Source organism: Tupaia chinensis, unplaced genomic scaffold (genome assembly GCF_000334495.1).
Source record: "Tupaia chinensis unplaced genomic scaffold, TupChi_1.0 Scaffold150243_1, whole genome shotgun sequence".
NCBI classification, from domain to species: Eukaryota; Metazoa; Chordata; class Mammalia; order Scandentia; family Tupaiidae; genus Tupaia; species Tupaia belangeri.
The window spans coordinates 507,312-513,710 of record NW_006210084.1 but is presented as its reverse complement, the minus strand read 5'-3'; positions in this window follow the sequence as shown (position 1 = coordinate 513,710).

Here is a 6,399-nt window from a genome sequence, read left to right as displayed (position 1 = left end):
AGCAAAGGTCTCCTGACTTTTCATTACTTTATTCTCCCAAAGCCAACAGCCGAGGGTCCACTTGTAGACCAGGAAGCTATCATGGATTGATTCCAGGACTATCTGAACTGAACTTAAGTCACTTAATAGGGTCTCAAACTGGCCTACCGGCTTACAAACCTAGGGGGAGGTTTGGTTACTTGGCTCTCTATGGCAATTATTGGAACTGTTTCCTAACTTGCACAATTCTTAATGTTGTCTTGTTTTTGTTTTTTAGACCATTTCGCTCGAGAAACTATTGGGTCCTTTGCTAGTCCAAGTATGCGGCCTGGATCCAGCGCACTGGGAACTTGTAGAGATGCAGAATCTCAGGTCCCCCCAGACCTGCTGAGTCAGAACCTGCATTTTAACAAGCTCCTGTGTGACTCGCATGCACATTCAAGATACGAAAGTGCTGTTCTGGAAACTGGAAAATACAGTTAACATTTCAAAGTTATTGTTCTTTTCAATAAAGAAAAAGTACCATTTTCTTTTAATGATTTGAAATTTGTAAAATCATTTTATCCTTAAAGTAATAAAAGATTATTATAGAAAAATGGAGAAAATCAAAAGGAAAAATATCACCTGCCCTCCCAGGATCCTAATGTAAGCACTACCCTTTTTTTGGTCTTTGTTATAGGGCACATGCACTCACTGGAGAGAGAGAGAGAGAGAGAAAGAGAGAGAGAAAGCAAGAGATCACCCCAAGGAGGAAGGACCATACTATAATCCCTTCTTTTCCATTCTTCTTTTGGAAATTTGGCCACGTACATTATTTTTCCAACCCACAGGTTCTGGGATTTGAACCACACAGTTGACCATGTGGGACCCAGTCACTTTAACCACCATACCACCTGGCTGGCCTTTTTAAATTTTTTTGGTGGTTTGCTGTAGGACATGTGCGCTAGCCAGAGAGAGACAGAAAGAGAGTGAGAAATCACATCGTAGTGGGGATAGCCACACCAAAATCCCTTCTTCATTCTCTTGGGATTTTGGGCATACACACACATGTACCAGGCATGCTTTTCCAGTCGCCAGGTCCAGGACTTGAACTGCATAATCAGCCATGTGGGATCCAGCCTCTTACCCACCACCTCACCTGGCTGGCCCAGTCAGCACTATTTTTATGTGTGTATTTCTGCATATGTACACTCTATGCCCCCATCACACTGCATGTTCCCTTAAAATGCCCTTTCACTGTACACTACCTTAAAACCAGTTTTACCATGATTTCAGTGGCTTCATAATTTTAGGCAGTTTTTCACTAATGTAAGCAATACCATGATAAACGTCTTGAACGTAACTCTTTTCTGAATTTAAGATTACTTCTTTAGAGTGAATTTTGAAAAGTAGAATTGCTGGATCCTTGGTATTAAATACTCAGGAAAACATTTTAAGAAATCAGTGATATGTTGTTTGCAGGTATAGGGGTGTGTCTGTGTAAATCAGGAACTTACTTTTCTGAGCACAGAAACCTAACTTTTTTTTTCATTTAGATTCCATGACAGAGTGATAATGCCTCCCCCCTCCCCCCTGCAAAAAACAAACAAACAAACAAACAAACAAAAACTTGGCCTGGTCTTGGGTTACAAACATGTGAGATGCCTGGTGGTACTGATGGAAGGGATGACCCACTCCCACCCAGGCATTCTTGTCTCCTAGGATAGGGTCTTCAGTCATCAACATTACTCTGTGACAAAGTGGGTTATGGTGGTATGGTGGTTGAGGCTTTGGCTTCCCACATGGTCGACAGCAGTTCGAGTCCTGGATGTGCTCTATGACTGTTTATGTCAACAGGACTGGTTCACTGAAATAGGCACCAATTTGAATTATTTTGATATACTGCATTAAAAAGTAGTAGTTGAGTCACTGTCATTTCATTTCTGTCCCTTCATTTTTCACACCTGTCGTAAGGCCAAGGCGAGACAAATATTTGGGATTTTGGTTTTTTCTGGTGCACTTTTTAAAAGTGAACAATTTCTGTGGGTTTTAGTATAAACCATCACAATTTTAGAATACTCATGTCACCTCTAAGAGAAATGTTAGACCAATTAGCAGTTACTTCCGAGTGGTCCCCCAACCCATCCACTTCAACCTCTACCCCTCGAACCTAGGAAACTACTGATGTACTTTCTGCCTCTATGAATATGCCTCTTCTGGACATTCCCTATAAATGGAATCAAATAATATGTAGCCTTTTGTGACTAATTTCTTTCACTTAATGTAATGTCCTCAAGGTTAATCCATGTTGTAGCATGTATCCAATTTTCTTTCCTTTTTAAGGCTGGATGATTTTACATTGAATGAATAAGTCACATGTTCTTTATTCATTTATTGGTTGATAGGCATTTGGTTGATACCAATTTCTGGCTATCATGAATAATGCTGCTCTGAACATTTATGTACACATTCTTCTGTGGGTATATGTTTTCTTTTTTCTTGGGTGTATGCCTAGGAGAATTGCTGGATGGTATGGTAACTGTGACTTTGAGAAACTGCCAAGGTGTTTTCCAAAGCAGCTGCACGAATTTACATTTCCACCTGCAGTGTATAAGGGTTCCATTTTTCCACATCTTTACCAACACTTGTTATTCTCTTTTTTATTATAGCCCAACCAGTAGGGTTTTTTTTTTTTTTGAGAGATTTTCATTGTAGGGCACGTGCGCTCGCCCGACCACAGACAGAGACATAGAGACAGAAAGCGAGCGAGAAATCGCCCCCCAGGGTGGATGGTCACTCCGCAATCCCTTCTCCTCCATTCTCCTCTCGGGATCTTGGGCACACACGCACACGCGCCCGGCGTGAGTTTTAAGCCACCGGGTCCGGGACACGAACCGTGGTCGACTACGTGGGAGTCCAGCGACATAGCCATTACGCTAACTGCTGGTTCCCGCCAAACCAGTAGGTTTAAGGTGATATCTGATTATGGTCTTGATTTGCATTTCCCTGATGGCTAATGGTGGTAGATATCTTCCATTGCTTATTGATCATTTATATATCTTCGTTGAAGAAATATCTGATCAAATCCTTTGCCCACTTTTTTAGTTGGGCTGTTTGTCTTTTTATTGAATTGTAAGAGTCCTTGATGTGCTCTAGATCCAAGTCTCTTATTGGATATATGATTTGCAAATATTTCTCCCATCCTCTGGGTTGGCTTCACTGGTGTACCACTTGTAATCTACACAAATGAAGCTATAGCACTTAGAGATTTGTTTTTGGCCTTTTTACAAATGGTAGTTTTCTGGTGTGTGTGTTGAATCCAGACATTAGGAGCCAGCAGGTGGTATGGTGGTTGAGGCTTTGGCTTCCCACATGGTCGACAGCATTTCGAGTCCTGGACCCGGTGGCTTGCTTTCTTGCCTTCCCTCCCTCTCTCTTTCTCTAGTTAAAGTAAAAAAAAAAAAAAAAAAAAAAAAAAAAAAAAAAAAAAAAAAAAACCTTATATGGAAAAATTACAAGCTGTGAAAGCAAGTTTAGCCATGGTACACCAAAGAGCGCCCAGGAAAATTAAATAATTATTTTTAAAATCTAGAATGGGTCCCAGAGCAGAGGCTAGAGGTTTGCATCTCTCACTCTGATGATCTAATTCTTATGTTTAGTGAAACTAAAGCAACAACAAAAACTAAGGGTTTATTTTTCTCTCTGCGCCCCATAGCCTCTCTACCTAAACAAAGATTTCTGGCAATGAAGGAATGAAAAAAGAGGTAATAAGTCACACACATTATAGTGGGATCATCTTGCACATAACAACATGAAACCCTCACTGAGAAGATGACTCTTTCACTTGAGCCTGGTGAAATCCTCTGCAGAATAAGGTCTTAATGGAAATACATAAACAGTAAAAAAAAAAAAAATTCAAGACCAAGAAACCAGCCACACAGCCCCTCGGCCCTCCAACCGGACGCCCAGGGCTGGGGACCACTAGCCACGTGCCCCAAGCCTTTGTGTGCAGGTCCCCGCTCCCCGGGCGCATCCCCTGCTTTGTCAACCGAACCCTTGCCCAACGTGGTGGAGCTGTGGCAGGCAGAAGACGGGGACCTCCTGCTGCCCTCCCAGGGCGACCCCGAAGAGGCTGTGAAGGCGCGTCGCAAGAATAGAGAGAGAAGGCTTGAACAGAACAGCCCTTCTTCAAGAGACAGACAGCTCTATGGCTCCTGCGATCTAGCCATTTTGGGAGAAAGGAAGATGTCCCACTGATAACTGGGCCTCCAGCATACAAAACTCACGTGACTGAACTTCCAAGTTTGGGAAGAAACCGACCATCCACAGATGACTAGAAATCGCTGCAGGATCACAAGAAATATGGGGAAGCAGGAAAATACCTCTCCCACAAGGGAAACAGATAGCTCCTCTTCATCCACACACAGTTCAATGGAAATCATGAAAATGTCTGATAAAGAATTCAGAACATTAATAATGGCAAAGCTAAAAGAGATGGAAGAGAAGAGAGACAAGGAACTGCTGAAGAGGAAGGAGAAAGGAGTTGAAGAGTTCCAGAGGGTGAGGAAATTCATGCTAGATCTAAAAGAGGAATTTCACACTTTACAAAAGAATCAGATGGAACTGTTAGAGATGAAGGCTATAATACAAGAAGTCAAAATCTCCCTTGAAAGTATTAAAAGCAGACTAGATCATACAGAAAATAGAATTTCTAATGTAGAAGAGAAAATGGTTGGCCTAGAAAAATCCACCGCGAAGACTGAGAAAATGGCCCAAAAATTTGAGAATAATATGCGAGAAGTACTAGATACCATCAAACGTCCAAACATCCGGATAATAGGCATCCCAGAAGGTGAAGAGACTCATAAGGGCATTGATAATCTATTCCATGAAATCTTACAAGAAAATTTTCCAAACCTGGAGAGGCACTCAAAGATTCAGTCCCAAGAAATACAGAGGACCCCAAATAGAATCAACCCAAGAAGATCTTCTCCAAGACACATTATAGCCAGATTGACCAAAACCACAGACAAAGACAAGATACTAAGACTGGCAAGAGAAAAAAGGCAAGTTACCTACAAAGGGTATCCCATCAGACTAACGGCAGACCTCTCATCGGAAACAATGAGAGCGAGGAGAGAATGGGAAAATGTATTCAAAGTATTAAGGGAAAAGCAATTTCAACCGAGAATTCTGTACCCAGCAAGGTTATCGTTCATTTGGGAAGAAAAGACACGAACTTTCCCAGATAAACAAAACCTGAAAGAATTTACCAGCACCAGACCGGATCTCCAAGAAGTTCTTAAGGGAGTGCTATGTCAGTAAAATTAAATGCAGACACACAGAAATAAGAGTTCAGAAACTAAGAAAATGGGCAACTTAATTGTAGGGCCAAAAGCTGGAGTTGAGTATTACATCCCAGATTTCAATCTGGAACATCGAACCTCAACAGATACAGAAGAAAGATTAAGTACATGAGACTGAACTGATGAAACAGTATTCTACGACTTGACTAAAATATTGCTGCTTTTCTTCTAAGCTTTGTTGTCTGGTTTTAAGGACTTTTGTCCTGTCTTCAGCTATCAATAGATTCATGTTCCGACTATTTGAACAGAATACTAACCTGTTTCTAGGCTTTAAGTTTCAAAGAAATATCCTTACCAGTTCAAAACTGCTTTTCTTGAAACCATCGGCTGATCTTGCTATTGAAAGTAGTTAGATTACTTATGATATTGTGTGACCAACGAAATGTTGGGGGAAAAGGGATTGAAGACAACTGTAGACAGCAGAGATAGTGTAATAAGAGAGTGGAATAGGGCAGAGGGCTAGACATGGGGTAAAAAAACATATATATGAAAGTAGAAATGGAATATTATGGATGATAACATGCATTATTAAGCCACTATATAGTATATTCTAGATGGGAAACCACATTTAGAATGTTGTGATGATGCTCAGGGAATGAATGTAAATTAATAAAAAAAAAAAATTTTCAGAAGAAAAAAAAAAAAGGCATTAGAAATACCTATTTGATGACTGCAGTTAAGCTATATAGCCCTAGTTAGGTGCTACGTTATAGTATGTTCATTCTATTCACTGAGGTTTATGCCTAAAGTCAGTCTTGTGTTCATGGATATAGGATGGAAAAAAAAAAACCGCAAAATAAACAAGACATAAGAAATGGAAAATTGTTTGTTGATAACATGTATGTTGATGTGCTTGATTGAGCCAACAGACAGTGTATTTTGGATCAAAAATTCAGTTTGTATACTGTAATGATGTATAGCATATTAATGTTAAAAAAAAAATATATAAAAAAATTTTAAAAATGACTCAAGGAAAAAAAAAAAGAAATCAGCCACACATGAACAAGAAATAGGAATGTTCAACGGGTTGAACAAATGATCCTTTCTGAAGAAAAGTGCTGATTCTTTTACAAAT